The sequence below is a fragment of the Macaca fascicularis genome, chromosome 19 (genome assembly GCF_037993035.2).
Source record: "Macaca fascicularis isolate 582-1 chromosome 19, T2T-MFA8v1.1".
NCBI lineage: Eukaryota > Metazoa > Chordata > Mammalia > Primates > Cercopithecidae > Macaca > Macaca fascicularis.
The window spans coordinates 41,353,298-41,369,249 of NC_088393.1; the positions used below are offsets into that span (position 1 = coordinate 41,353,298).

The window sequence follows — 15,952 nt, forward strand, 5'->3', positions numbered from 1 at the left end:
GTCCAAGATGGGCAGATTGTTTCAGGTCAGGAGTTTGAGACTAATCTGTCCAACATGGCAAAACCCCATCTTTACTGAAAATACAAAAATTAGCTGAGAGTGGTGGCACATGCCTGTAGTCCCAGCTACTTGGGAGGCTGAGGCAGGAGAATGGCTTGAAACTGGGAGGCGGAGGTTGCAGTGAGCCAAGATCACACCACTGCACTCCAGCCTGGGTGACAGAGTGCGATCCTGTCTCAAAAAACAACAACAACAAACACAAGATCATGTCCTTTGTGGGAAAACAGGGGAGCTGGAGGTCATTAACCTTGGCAAACTAACGCAGGAACAGAAAACCAAATAACGCATGTTCTCACTAATAAGTGGAATGAGAACACATGGACAGATAGAGGGAAACAATACACACTAGGGGGTCTACTTGAGGGTAGAGGGTGGAAGGAGGGAGAGGATCAGAAAAAAATAACTCTTGGGTGCTAGTATCTGGGTCACAAAATAATCTGTACAACAAACCCCCACGACACAAGTTTACTATATAACACACCTGCACATGTACCCCTGAAGCTAAAAGTTTAAAAATACATATACATATAAAAATATAATCACACACACACACACACACACCCCACAGACAGCAGTCAAACCCACAGGGAATGACACCAGGCCAGGGGCAGAGGGAAATGAGGGTCTTAAGTGCTGGGGAGCTAAGACTGCCAACAGGTGGTCAGACCCACAGGAGGGGCTCCCACCCAGACACAGATCTAGGCACAGCAGGCAAAACTGGGCAGGGTTTCACTGCAAAAAGGCAGTTGACCATCAAGACACTCAGGAAGCAGGTGCAGTGGCCCACACCTGTAATCCCAGCACTTGGGGAAGCTGAGGTAGGAGGATCGCTTGAGGCCAGGTGTTCAAGACCAGCCTGGGCAACATAGTGAGATGCCCATCTGCAAAAAGTTTTCAAAAAAATTTGCTTATGCTGGCCTGTAGTCCCAGCTACTCAGGAGGCTGAGGCAGGAGGATCACTTGGGCCCAGGAGTTAGAGGTTTCAGCGAGCTGCGATGGCACCACTGCACTCCAACCTGGGCAACAGAGTGAGATCTTGTCTCAAAAAAAAAAAAAAAAAAAAAAAAACAGAAAGACTCTCAGAAACACCCAGTGGGCTCCCTCCCCTTCTGGAACTGGAGAGCCTACACTGAGGAGAAATTGCTGGGAGGAGACCCCAACTTGATCAGGGCCAGGCACCTGGGAGTAAAGGAAAACATTTAGATGCTAGTCGGAGAGGAGACCAGAGAAAGCAAATAGCAGAAAGCACTGAAGAGATGACTGCACATATTTTCTGAGACTTTGTGATAAAATGAGAAAAGAGAGGAAGACATTCTGGCCCATCCTCAATATAGAAATTTCCTTCTAAAAATACAACTTCAACCCCAGAAAAAGATTATGGTCGATCCTCACTCAAAAATAGAAAAAAGAAAGAAAAATCATCCAAATAACATATATTTAGAAGATAATATTCACCAGAAAAAAAATGCAACTACAGGGTATATGAAAATGTTAAACTAATATTTCAAAATGAATTACAGAAAATTAAGAAAATAGGAGAAGCTGTGAAAGGAAGGCATAAGCACAAGCTAGAAAACTCAGAAATGAGACGGTCAGACAATAGGCAGATGTGAGAACAGTTTACAGAACTCAGAAACGATTGGCAGAAACAAGAAAAAAAGGAAGAAAATAAAACAGAAATGAAGAAAAGGATAGAAAGCATTAAGATAAAAATGATAAAAGTAAGCAGGCCAGGCATAGTGGCTCCCACCCATAATCCCAGCACTTTGAGAGGCTGAGTCAGGAGGATCACTTGAGCCCGGGAGTTCCAGAACAGCCTGAGACACGTAGCAATACCCCATCTCTACAAAACTTAAACAAAACTAGCCAGGTGTGGTGGCTCATGCCTGTAGTCTCAGCTACTCGGGAGGCTGAGGCAGGAGAATCACTTGAGCGAGGGAATTCAAGGCTGTAGTGAGCCGTGTTCACACCACTGCATTCCAGCCTGGGTCCCAGAGAAAGATCCTGTCTCAAGAGAGAAAAAAAAAAAAAAAACGTAAACAAAAGAGAGTCAATATATGTATAGAAAAAATTAGAGCCTTCGTCCTTGCCAATCAAAGTCCTGGCACATTGGTTTGTTTCCAACTTTTTATTCCCAACAGACATTCTGAATGGTGTTTTGTTTTTTGTTTGTTTGTTTGTTTTTTGGAGACAGAGTCTCGCTCTGTCACCCAGGCTGGAGTGCAATGGCATGACCTCAGCTCACTGCAACCTCCGCCTCCTGGGTTCAAGTGATTCTCCTGCCTCAGTCCCCCAAGTACCTGGGATTACAAGTGTGCGCCACCATGCCTGGCTAATTTTTATATTTTTGGTAGAGACAGGGTTTTGCCATGTTGGCCAGGCTGCTCTCGAACTCCTGACCTCAAGTGACCCACCCACCTCGGCCTCCCAAAGTGCTGGGATTACAGGTGTGAGCCACCGCACCCGGCCCTGAATGGGTTTTGAATGATCTTACACAGAATATATGATTTGGACCCTAGTGCAGTGGAGTCTTACATTGAAACAGAGTATTGGGTTACTGAAGGAAAGAAGGCAGAAGATGGAATTTGAGGTAATCAGCTTGAGAGAAAGACGTATCTGCAGCTAACCTGAGTACAGCTGAAATCATCCCTTTCCTATGGAGTGCCCTAGTCTATGTCTTAACTGCAAATCGTAGATGATCATTTCAGGAAGGCAAAGGTTTGTCATCTTTTTTTTGTTTTTTTGTTTTTTGTTTTTTGTTTTTTGTTTGTTTTTCATTTTTGAGACGGAAGTCTCGCTCTGTCGCCCAGGCTGGAGTGCAGTGGCCCGATCTCCACTCACTGCAAGCTCCGCTTCCCGGGTTCACGCCATTCTCCTGCCTCATCCCGTGCAGCTGGGACTACAGGTGCCCGCCACCACGCCCGGCTAATTTTTTGTATTTTTCGTAGAGTCGGGGTTTCACCGTGTTAGCCAGGATGGTCTCGATCTCCTGACCTCGTGATCCGCCCACCTCGGCCTCCCAAAATTCTGGGACCGTGCCCGGCCTGTCATCTTTGTTTTTAATCCCAAAATGGTGCCTACCATCAGTGATGACCTGCTGCGATATCCTCATTCCAGTAATCAGTCCCTTAGCAGTGCGATTGTGATGACCGAAAGGAAGCCTCTGCCATTGTTTCTACTACGAGCTTTATCAAAACCAAGACATGGACCAGGTGCGGTGGCTCACGCCTGTAATCCCGGCTACTCAGGAGGCTGAGGCGCAAGAATCGCCTGAATCCAGGGGGCGGAGCTTGCAATGAGTAGAGATCGTGCCACTGCACGCCAGCCTGGGTGACAGAGTCAGACTCCGTCTCAAAAGAAAAACAAGACATAGTCTTCATAATCTACAGAGACTCCTCACTTGCGTATGTTGCAGGGAACACTCCTTGCAGATCAGAAAAACTAGACCGAGATAGCTCATTTTTGGAAACTGCCCTTAAGAATGTCATCGAGGCCGGGCGCGGTGGCTCACACCTGTATCCCAGCACTTTGGGAGGCCGAGGCAGGTGGATCACCTGAGGTCAGGAGTTTGAGACCAGCCTGGCCAACATGTGAAACCCCATCTCTACTAAAAATACAAAATTTAGCAGGGCGTAGTGGCGCATGCCTGTAGTTCCAGCTACTCAGGAGGCTGAAGCAGAATTGCTTGGACCCAGGAGGCAGAGGTTGCAGTGAGCCAAGATTGCGCCATTGCACTCCAGCCTAGGTAACAGAGTGAGACTCTGCCTCGAAAAAAAAAGTCATCGAAGTGAATTTTAACTAGACACGATGATTGTTTTCATGGTTACCCTTGGACTACATTTTAGGAGCTGGAATGAGTGAGACATGATTGAACAGAGAGGCCAGGATGGTGGCATTAAAAGGGCTGCATCTCAGTTCTTTGCAAGTAGGAAGTGCATATATTTATGATATTCACTTATCAGAGTAAATTTAAAACTGAGTCATTAAAAGATGATCTTTTTCAAGAACTCAAAGGACATAGAATTTTGAACAGAAACAGAAAGGGACAGAAAAATTCTTTTTGTTTTTTTTTTGAGACAGAATTTTGCTCTGTTGCCCAAACTGGAGTGCAGCGCAATCACAGCTCACTGTAGCCTCAAACTCCTGGGCTCAATCGATCATCTCATCTCAGCCTCCCAGGTAGCTGGGACCATAGGCACATGCATGCCCAGCTAACTTTTTGTGTTTTTCATACAGATGGGATTTCACCATGTTACCCAGTCTGATCTCGAATTCCTGGGCTCAAGTAATCTGTCCACCCTAGTCTCCCAAATTGCTGGGATTACAGGCATAAGCCACCACTCTTGGCCTGAAAAATAATTTTTTTTAATTTATTTTTTATTATACTTTAACTTCTAGGGTATATGTGCACAACATGCAGGTTTGTTACATATGTATACATGTGCCATGTTGGTGTGTTGCACCCATTAACTCGTCATATACATTAGGCATATCTCCTAATGCTATCCCTCCCCCCTCCCCCAAACCCACAACAGGCCCTGGTTTGTAATGTTCCCCTTCCTATGTCCAGGTGTTCTCATTGTTCAATTCCCACCTGTGGTGTTTGGTTTTCTGTTTTTGCGATAGTTTGCTGAGAATGATGGTTTCCAGCTGCATCCATGTCCCTACAAAGGACATGAACTCATCCTTTTTTATGGCTGCATAGTATTCCATGGTGTATATGTGCCACATTTTCTTAATCCAGTCTGTCACTGATGGACATTTGGGTTGGTTCCAAGTCTTTGCTATTGTGAATAGTGCTGCAATAAACATACGTGTGCATGTGTCTTTATAGCAGCATGATTTATAATCCTTTGGGTATATAGGATTATATATAATCTATATATTATATGTATATAATATATATTTTATGTGTGTATATATATATATGGGATGGCTGGGTCAGATAGTATTTCTAGTTCTAGATCCTTGAGGAATTGCCACACTGTCTTCCACAATGGTTGAACTAGTTTACAGTCCCACCAACAGTGTAAAAGTGTTCCTATTTCTCCACATCCTCTCCAGCACCTGTTTTTTCCTGACTTTTTAATGATTGTCATTCTAATTGGTGGGAGATGGTATCTCATTGTGGATTTGATTTGCATTTATCTGATGGCGAGTATGAGCACTTTCTCATATGTCTGTTGGCTGCATGAATGTCTTCTTTTGAGAAGTGTCTGTTCATATCCTTTGCCCACTTTTTGATGGGGTTGTTTGTTTTTTTCTTGTTAATTTGTTTGAGTTCTTTGTAGGTTCTGGATATTAGCCCTTTGTCAGATGAGTAGATTGCAAAAATTTTCTCCCATTCTGTAGGTTGCCTGTTCACTCTGATGGTAGTTTCTTTTGCTGTGCAGAAGCTCTTTCATTTAATTAGATCCCATTTGTCAATTTTGGCTTTTGTTGCTATTGCTTTTGGTGTTTTAGACACAAAGTCCTTGCACATGCCTATGTCCTGAATGGTATTCCCTCAGTTTTCTTCTAGGATTTTTATGGTTTTAGGTCTAACATTTAAGTCTCTAATCCATCGTGAATTAATTTTTGTATAAGGAGTAAGGAAGGGATCCAGTTTCAGCTTTCTACTTATGGCTAGCCAGTTTTTCCAGCACCATTTATTAAATAGGGAATCCTTTCCCCATTTATTGTTTCTGTCCAGTTTGTCAAAGATCAGATGGTTGCAGATGTGTGGTATTATTTCTGAGGGCTCTGTTCTGTTCCATTGGTCTATATCTCTGTTTTGGTACCAGTACCATGCTGTTTTGGTTACTGTAGCTTTGTAGTATAGTTTGAAGTCAGGTAGCGTGATGCCTCCAGCTTTGTTCTTTTGGCTTAGGATTGTCTTGGCAATGCGGGCTCTTTTTTGGTTCCATATGAACTTTAAAGTAGTTTTTTCCAATTCTGTGAAGAAAGTCATTGGTAGCTTAATGGGGATGGCATTGAATCTGTAAATTACCTTGGGCAGTATGGCCATTTTCACGATATTGATTCTTCCTATCCATGAGCATGGAATGTTCTTCCATTTGTTTGTGTCCTCTTTTATTTCATTGAGCAGTGGTTTGTAGTTCTTCTTGAAGAGGTCCTTCACATCCCTTATAAGTTGGATTCCTAGGTATTTTATTCTATTTGAAGCAATTGTGAATGGGGGTTCACTCATGATTTGGCTCTCTGTTTTTCTGTTATTGGTGTATAATAATGCTTGTGATTTTTGCACATTGATTTTGTATCCTGAGACTTTGCTGAAGTTGCTTATCAGCTTAAGGAGATTTTGGGCTGAGATGATGGGATTTTCTAAATATACAATCATGTCATCTGCAAACAGGAACAATTTGACTTCCTCTTTTCCTAACTGAATACCCTTTATTTCTTTCTCGTGCCTGATTGCCCTGGCCAGCACTTCCAACACTATGTTGAATAGGAGTGGTGAGAGAGGGCATCCCTGTCTTGTGCTAGTTTTCAAAGGGAATGCTTCTGGTTTTTGCCCAGTCAGTATGATTATTGGCTGTGGGTTTGTCATAATTAGCTCTTATTATTTTGAGATATGTTCCATCAATACCGAATTTATTGAGAGCTTTTAGTATGAAGGGCTGTTGAATTTTGTCAAAGGCCTTTTCTGCATCTATTGAGATATTCATGTGGTTTTTGTCTTTGGTTCTGTTTATATGCTGGATTACGTTTATTGATTTGCATATGTTGAACCAGCCTTGCATCCCAGGGATGAAGCCCACTTGATCATGGTGTAAAAGCTTTTTGATATGCTGCTGGATTCGGTTTGCCAGTATTTTATTGAGGATTTTTGCATCATTGTTCATCAGGGATATTGGTCTAAAATTCTCTTTTTTTGTTGTGTCTCTGCCAGGCTTGGGTATCAGGATGATGTTGGCCTCATAAAATGAGTTAGGGAGGAGTCCCTCTTTTTCAATTGATTGGAAGAGTTTCAGAAGGAGTGGTACCAGCTCCTCCTTGTACCTCTGGTAGAATTCGGCTGTGAATCCATCTGGTCCTGGACTTTTTTTGGTTGGTAGGCTATTAATTATTGCCTCAATTTCAGAGCCTGTTATTGGTCTATTCAGGGATTCAACTTCTTCCTGGTTTAGTCTTGGGAGAGTGTATGTGTCCAGGAATTTATCCATTTCTTCTAGATTTTCTAGTTTACTTGTGTAGAGGAGTTTATAGTATTCTCTGATGGTAATTTGTATTTCTGTGGGGTCGGTGATGATATCCCCTTTATCATTTGTTATTGCATCTATCTGATTCTTCTCTCTTTTCTTCTTTATTAGTCTTGCTAGCAGACTATCAATTTTGTTGATCTTTTCAAAAAAACAGCTCCTAGATTCATTGATTTTTTGAAGGGTTTTTGTGTCTCTATCTCCTTCAGTTCTGCTCTGATCTTAGTTACTTCTTGCCTTCTGCTAGCTTTTGAATGTGTTTGCTCTTGCTTCTCTAGTTCTTTTAATTGTGATGTTAGGGTGTCAATTGTAGATCTTTCCAGCTTTCTCTTGTGGGCATTTAGTGCTATAAATTTCCCTCTACGCACTGCTTTAAATGTGTCCCAGAGATTCTGGTATGTTGTATCTTTGTTCTCATTGGTTTCAAAGAACATCTTTATTTCTGCCTTCATTTCACTATGTACCCGGTAGTCATTCAGGAACAGGTTGTTCAGTTTCCATGTAGTTGAGTGGTTTTGAGTGAGTTTCTTAATCTTGAGTTCTAGTTTGATTGCACTGTGGTCTGAGAGACAGTTTGTTATAATTCCTGTTCTTTTACATTTGCTGAGGAGTGCTTTACTTCCAACTATGTGGTCAGTTTTGGAATAAGTGCGATGTGGTGCTGAGAAGAATGTATATTCTGTTGATTTGGGGTGGAGAGTTCTGTAGATGTCTATTAGGTCTGCTTGGTGCAGAGCTGAGTTCAATTCCTGGATGTCCTTGTTAACTTTCTGTCTCATTGATCTGTCTAATGTTGACAGTGGGGTGTTAAAGTCTCCCATTATTATTGTGTGGGAGTCTAAGTCTCTTTGTAAGTCTCTAAAAACTTGCTTTATGAATGTGGGTGCTCTTGTATTGGGTGCATATATATTTAGGATAGTTAGCTCTTCTTGTTGAATTGATCCCTTTACCATTATGTAATGGCCTTCTTTGTCTCTTTTGATCTTTGTTGGTTTAAAGTCTGTTTTATCAGAGACTAGGATTGCAACCCCTGCCTTTTTTTGTTTTCCATTTGCTTGGTAGATCTTCCTCCATCCCTTTATTTTGAGCCTATGTGTGTCTCTGCATGTGAGATGGGTCTCCTGAATACAGCACATTGATGGGTCTTAACTCTTTGTCCAATTTGCCAGTCTATGTCTTTTAATTGGAGCATTTAGCCATTTACACTTAAGGTTAATATTGTTATGTGTTAATTTGATCCTGTCATTATGATGATAGCTGGTTATTTTGCTCGTTAGTTGATGCAGTTTCTTCCCTACATCGATGGTGTTTACATTTTGGCATGTTTTTGCAGTGGCTGGTACCAGTTGTTCCTTTCCATATTTAGTGCTTCCTTCAGGAGCTCTTGTAGGGCAGGCCTGGTGGTGACAAAATCTCTAAGCATTTGCTTGTCTGTAAAGGATTTTATTTCTCCTTCACTTATGAAACTTAGTTTGGCTGGATATGAAATTCTGGGTTGGAAATTCCTTCCTTTAAGAATGTTGAATATTGTCCCCCACTCTCTTCTGGCTTGTAGAGTTTCTGCTGAGACATCTGCTGTTAGTCTGATGGGCTTCCCTTTGTGGGCAACCCGACCTTTCTCTCTGGCTGCCCTTAACATTTTATCCTTCATTTAACTTTGGCGAATCTGACAATTATGTGTCTTGGAGTTGCTCTTCTCGAGGAGTATCTTTGTGGCGTTCTCTGTATTTCCTGAATTTGAATGTCGGCCTGCCTTGCTAGGTTGGGGAAGTTCTCCTGGATAATATCCTGCAGAGTGTTTTCCAACTTGGTTCCATTCTCCTTGTCACTTTCAGGTACACCATTGTTTGTTTCTTTTTACTCTTTTTTCTCTAAACTTCTCTTCTCACTTTATTTCATTTATTTGCTCTTCAATCACTGATACCCTTTCTTCCAGTTGATCAAATTGGTTACTAAAGCTTGGGCATTCATCATCTAGTTCTCGTGCCATGGTTTTCAGCTCCATCAGGTCATTTAAGGACTTCTCTACATTGGTTATTCTAGTTATCCATTTGTCTATTCTTTTTTCAAGGTTTTTAGCTTCTTCGTGATGGGTTCGAACTTACTTCTTTAGCTCGGAGAAGTCTGATCATCTGAAGCCTTCTTCTCTCAACTTGTTAAAGTCATTCTCTGTCCAGCTTTGTTCCGTTGCTGGCGAGGAGCTGCGTTTCTTTGGAGGGAGAGAGGCGCTCTGATTTTTAGAATTTTCAGCTTTTCTGCTCTGTTTTTTCCCATCTTTGTGGTTTTATCTACCTTTGGTTTTTGATGATGGTGACGTACAGATGGGGTTTTGGTGTGGATGTCCTTTCTGTTTGTTAGTTTTCCTTCTAACAGTCAGGACCTTCAGCTGCGTTTGCCTGGGCATCAGCAGCGGAGGCTGTAGAAGAGTGAATATTGCTGAACAGAAAATGTTGCTGCCTGATCGTTCCTCTGGAATCTTCGTCTCAGAGGGGTACCCGGCTGTATGAGGTGTCAGTCTGCCCCTACTGGGGGGTGCCTCCCAGTTAGGCTACTCAGGGGTCAGGGACCCACTTGAGGAGGCAGTCTGTCTGTTCTCAGATCTCAAACTCTGTGCTGGGAGAACCACTACTCTCTTCAAAACCATCAGACAGGGACATTTAAAACTGCAGAGGTTTCTGCTGCCTTTTGTTTGGCTATGCCCTATCCCCAGAGGTGGAGTCTACAGAGGTGGTCAGGCCTCCTTGAGCTGCAGTGGGCTCCACCCAGTTCGAGCTTCCCAGCCTCTTTGTTTACCTACTCAAGCCTCAGCAATGGCGGGCGCCCCTCCCCCAGCCTCGCTGCCACCTTGTAGTTAGATCTCAGACTGTTGTGCTAGCAATGAGGGAGGCTCCATGGGTGTGGGACCCTCTGAGCCAGCCACAGGATATAATCTCCTGGTGTGCCATTTGCTAAGACCCATGGAAAAGCGCAGTATTAAGATGGGAGTGACCCGATTTTCCAAGTGCTGTGTGTCACAGTTTCCCTTGGCTAGGAAAGGGAATTCCCTTGCCCCTTGAGCTTCCTGGGTGAGGCAATGCCTCGCCCTGCTTCAGCTCTTGCTCAGTGGGCTGTACCCACTGTCCTGCACCCACTGTCTGACACACCCCAGTGAGATGAACCCGGTACCTCAGTTGGAAATGCAGAAATCACCCGTCTTCTGCATCACTCATGCTGGGAGCTGAAGCCTGGAGCTGTTCCTATTCGGCCATCTTGGAACTGCTGAAAAATAATTTTTTAAAAAAAAATTGTAATTCAAAAGTCTCCCCTGGAATTAAAAATATGAGAAAAGACTTGAACCTTCATACTTACAGGGCACACCATATACCTGGGAAAATCAGTTCAGCATGGCCAGCATTGAGACATATTTTAGTAAAACGATGGAAATTTAAAGAAAAAAATCCTTTGGGCATTTGGGCAAAAGGACAAAGTAACTTTTTAAGGAGAAGAAAATCAGTTTGGCATCAAACTTTTCAACAGCAGCCCTCAAAGGCACAAGACACAGGAGTAGCATATCTAAGATCCTCAAGGAAAGAAAATGTCCACTGAAGATCTTATCCTGAATAACTCTTGTATAAATTCATGGACTAACTCTATAAGCACACAAGATGCCAGATAAGCTCTTCCTTCTTCCTGTTTCCCCATGCCTTCCTGAGAGAGTTCAGTCCTAACTCAGCCATCAGGTATGGGAGAGCAAGGTAGTTGCCTGCACAGGAGGAGGGCAGTAGTGCAGGTGAAAAAACAGAATGATTGTACGAGTACTCAAAGTATGACTTCTACTGAACGAGGATCACTTTTGCGTCACCGTCAAGTCAAAAAATTTGAGTTGCTCCAACGTACGCCAAGGACCTTCTGAATATGAAAACAAAGAAAAGGGTCACTGCACTCAGGCCAGCACCTGTCTCAAGTGAGACAGGACAACGAAAAATCACTGCTCACGTTCTTCCAAAGCACCACCCCAAGTGTGCCCGACATACCACCAAAGCCAGGTGCCCTGGGAAGTAGGCCGTGTGACACACAGCAATGGCAGGAAGAAAAAAGTCCATGTCTCTTTTCAGGAACTAGAGAAAGACTAATCTTCAAAATCAAAACGTTGTAAAAGTTTGGTAAGACTTTTCTACGCAGTTATGATCTATTTTAGGAAAAACACCTTTTCAAGAGAATGCTTTCCAAGGAAAGAAGCTGATAGAAAGGGCAGAAATCCTCCTAGGAGAGGATCACAAAGGACCCATATAAAAAGTTCTTAAAGGAAAGTGACGTCACCTTTTCTCTGCCAGAAGGATCCATGCTCTGAGGCTTGTGATGATGTCCAGGTCACCAGAGTATATGTTCACAGTAGTCTTGGCAGACAAAGAAGTTGCAAATTATTTATCTCGGAAACCAAAAAATAATATTCCTAAAAATACTGGTTAGACTGCTAGTTATTTAAGTCTATTTAACAAACCCGTTGCTCTTTATATTTTCTATTTAGGTGCTAACGTCAACTATTTACATACAGCTGGAAATCTTTTTGAAGAATTAATTAAGAGAGGGAAAAAGGAAAATAATTTCCTCCCACATTTAAGCAACTAGTATCTTCTCTTCCCCTCTGGTGACCTTGAGGGACAGAAGTTTCCAATAATCTCTGCAAGTGGCCATTCCAGGCACTGACAGGCTCATGTGCTGTGATCCGGTGTGACCTCACGGAAGCAAAAGGCTTGGCCCTTGCTGTTCACACCTGTCTTTTGTCCTAGATATTCCAGATGAATACAAACAGGACAAGACCAGCGAAAGACCCATCAAGAGATTACATCAGTGCTACAGGATGGCTAGATAAATCAGCTTTGGGAGTCTGGGGCCCTGGATGGGAGTCCAACACGTCCTAAGTGTGAGGCCTTCTCTGGCCTTCACTCTGCCTCAGATTCCTGACCTCGAGACCAGCAACTCGCACAATCACACACGGCCTGTCACTTAGAAGTACCCATCTATGGTGGTTCATGTCTGTAATCCCAGCGCTTTGGGAGGCTGAGGCAGGCAGATCACCTGAGGTCAGGAGTTCAAGACCAGCCTGGCTAACATGGCGAAACCCCGTTTCTACTAAAAATACAAAAAAATTAGCCGGGCATGGTGGCACATCTGTAATCCCAGTTACTTGGGAGGCTGAGGCAGGAGAATCGCTTGAACTTGGAGGTAGAGGTTGCAGTGAGCTGAGATAGTGCCATTGCACTCCAGCTTGGGCAACAAGAGCAAAACTCCGTCTCAAAAAACAAAAAAACAAAAAACAAAAAAAAGTACCCATCTAATCTCATCTTTTCAGTCAGGTAATCCAGTAGAACTCTGCCTCTATCACAAACAGCCATTGCCCTCAACTCCTTCCCTAGTCCCATTAAACTATCATCATATCCTACTTACACCAGTCCTGATTTTAAGTCACACAATTAGCATTGATCTAACACATGCCCTTTGCCAAGTCCTGGAGTAAGTACAGAGGATACAAAACTAAACAAGACAATGTTGGCTGAGTGCAGTGGCTCACACGTGTAATCTACACATTTTGGGAGGTCAAGATGACAGGATCACTGGAGCCCAGGAGTTCAAAACCAGCCTGGGCAATATAGCAAGACCCATCTCTACAAAAATAATAATAATAATAATAATGTGACTGGCATTGTGACATGTGCCTGCAATCCCAGCTACTTAGAAGTCCAGGCAGGGGGATCATTTGAGTGCTGAAGGTCAAGGCTGCAGTGAACTATGATCACACCACTGTGCTCCAGCCTGGACAGCAGGGCAGTACCTTGTCTCTAAGAATAAAAAAAAAATAAAATCTAAAAGATGTTGCTCCTGCCTGTGACTAGCTCAGTAGGAAAGACAGACATGAAAAACAAATGGCCGGGTGTGGTAGCTCACACCTGTAATCCCAGCACTTTTGGAGGTCGAGGCAGACAGATCATTTGAGCTCAGAAGTTCAAGACCCAGCCTGGGCAACACGGTGAAACCCCATCTCTACAAAAAATACAAAAATTAGCCAGGCGTGGTGGCATGTACCTTGTAGTCCCAGCTACTCGGGAAGCTAAGGTGGCAGGATCACTTGAGCCTGGGAGATCCAGGCTGCAGTGAGCCAAGACTGCACCACTGCAATCCAGCCTGGGTGACAAAGTGAGATCCTGTCTCAAAAGTAAATAAATAAAAACAAATGACTATCACATACTGCAGTAACCACCTAAACAGACATGACTTAAAGATATTGATGGCACAGAGGAGGAAAGGGCCAACCCTGCTAGAGTGATTCAAAGAAGCTTCAGACCGAAAGAAATGGTATTAACCAGGATATTCAAGAGTGATTATAAGTCTGCTAGGCAGTTGGGGTGGGGTGGCAGGAAAGACTAGCATAGGAAAAACCAAGAAGGCATGAAAGAGCGTCCCGAGGCCGGGCTCAGTGCTCACACCTATAAACCCAGCACTTTGGGAGGCCGAGGCAGGCAGATAACCTGAAGTCAGGAGTTTGAGGCCAGCCTGGCCAACATGGCAAAACCCCATCACTACCCAAAATACAAAAATTAGCCGGGCACGATGGTGCATTCCTGGAGTCCCAGCTACTCAGGAGGCTGAAGCAAGAGAATTGCTTGAACCTGGGAGGCACAGGCTGCAGTCAACTGAGATCACGCCATGGCACCCCAGCGTGGGTGATGGAGTGAGACTCTTTCAAAAAAAAAGAAAAGGAAAGAAAAAGCATGTGGAGATTGTCAAGCTGGTCAGGACAACCAAAGCATGTGAACGGTGCACATGGGAAGGATCTGAGAGAGTGGGCCCTGACCATAAGACTCGGGTTCTGTGCTAAAGAGCTTAGACTTCATTCAAAGGCAGCAGCAGGGAAGAGGTTTCCAACAGAGGAGAGTGCTGTGGTCAGATTTCAGTTTTAAAATGATCGCTCTGCCAGGTGAGGTGGTTCACGCCTGTACTCCCAGAACTTTGGGAGGCCGAGGCAGGTGGATTACCTGAGGTCAGGAGTTTGAGACCAGCCTGGCCAATATGGTGAAACTCCATCTTTACTAAAAATACAAAAAAATCAGCCAGGCGTATTAGCGTGCTCCTATCGTCCCAGCTACTCAAGAGGCTGAGGCAGGAGAATCGCTTGAACCCAGGAGGCGGAGGTTGCAGTGAGCCAAGATCGTGCCACCATACTCCACCCTAGGAAACAGAGAGAGACTCCATCTCAAAGAAAAAAATATAATAAATAAATAAATAATAAAAATAAAAAGATCAGTCTTGGTTGGATGGAGTAGAGCAAGACCAGCGAGAGACCAGTCAGGAGATTACAACAGAGCTAGCTGCAGCCTGGCCAGACAAGTCGGCCCTGGGGGTCTGCAGCCCTGGATTGAATTCAGGTCCATCATATCCTAGGTGTGAGGCCTTCCGAGGTCTCCAATTCCTGACCTTGGAACCAGCTTCACGGACATGTGACCTGCACAGTCACACACAGCCTGGCACTTCAAAGGGCTCTGGTGTCCCTATCTTAAAATTCTTAACAATTTTTAAACAAGAGGACCCACATTATCAATTTATAGTAGGCCCTAAAAAGTATGTAGTTGGGCCAGGCGCAGTGGCTCACGCTTGTAATCCCAGCACTTTGGGAGGCCAAGGTAAGAGGATTGTTTGAGCACAGGAGTTCGAGAGCAGCCTGGGCAACATAGTGAAACTCCATCTCTACAAAAATTAAACAAAATTAGCTGGGTGTGGTGGCGAACACCTGTAGTCTCAGCTAGCCGGGAGGCTGAGGTGAGAGTATCGCTTGAGCCCAGGAAACAGGTTACAGTGAGCCAAGATCGTACCGCTGCACTCTAGCCTGGGTGATTCAGTGAGACCCTGTCTCCAACAAAAAAAAAAAAAAAAAAAAAAAAAAAAAGGGCCAAATAAGTAAGTTGTAGAATTATTACTAAAGGAAACAAGAGGTTGAACTATTTGAAATCACCATTTCTGTAGTCAAAAATTGCCAAGTATCAGCCATTTCATATGGCTCAACTCAACATTTCTTCAAAATATAGGTAGTTATTAAAAAGGCAACATTATCCAAAAACATGACAGTGGTAAAAAGAACATTACTCATTTTAAAAAAAAAAAAAAGCAAGCAAATTTAGGAACCTTAAAAGGGCATCGTTTATTACTCTTGTGATGAGAGAAAAATAAATAAATATTAATTTTTAAATGCAATAATTCCAGAAAAAAGCAAACATTTTACGAGAAGACATCACAAGAATGGAACAAGAAAAGCAATAAATGAACAAACATCCTCACAAAAGCCATAGCTGAAGAACATATGTATGGGTAAAGAAACAAACACTATAATAAAGATAGTTTTATGTTTGAATTACAGGCATATTATAGCACATGTTCAATAAGACAAAATGGCAATTTATTAAAACATGAATTCTCCTTGATAAAAAAGCAAATTAGTGACGGGGTAATTCCTCTATTTATTATTTATTGAGCTAATAACAAATGCACAAAGAAATGAGACAGAAGGGTTTAAAGCCTATTGGAGCCCTCTTTGTGGAACTGGGCCAATCAGATCTTGCAGGCAGTTCTAACTCACGATATAAAAAGCCCTCTGGAGCAATCAGATGGGCTTTTTAAAAAATATACACAGCTGCTTGACACCAGGACGCCACGATGGG

At 43.2% G+C, this 15,952-nt stretch overlaps 1 long non-coding RNA gene across 1 annotated transcript in view; it reads right to left on the reverse strand.

Moving 5' to 3' along the window:
* LOC123570321 (uncharacterized) overlaps nucleotides 1-11,670 on the reverse strand; it is a 67,233-nt gene extending 55,563 nt beyond the window's left edge. Inside the window, exons 1-2 of the long non-coding RNA XR_006694417.3 lie at nucleotides 11,562-11,670; nucleotides 10,428-10,517 (exon numbers count right to left, since the gene is read on the reverse strand). This is a non-coding gene — a long non-coding RNA (uncharacterized lncRNA). The remainder of the gene's footprint in view (nucleotides 1-10,427; nucleotides 10,518-11,561) is intronic.
* Nucleotides 11,671-15,952: the final 4,282 nt, after the last annotated feature.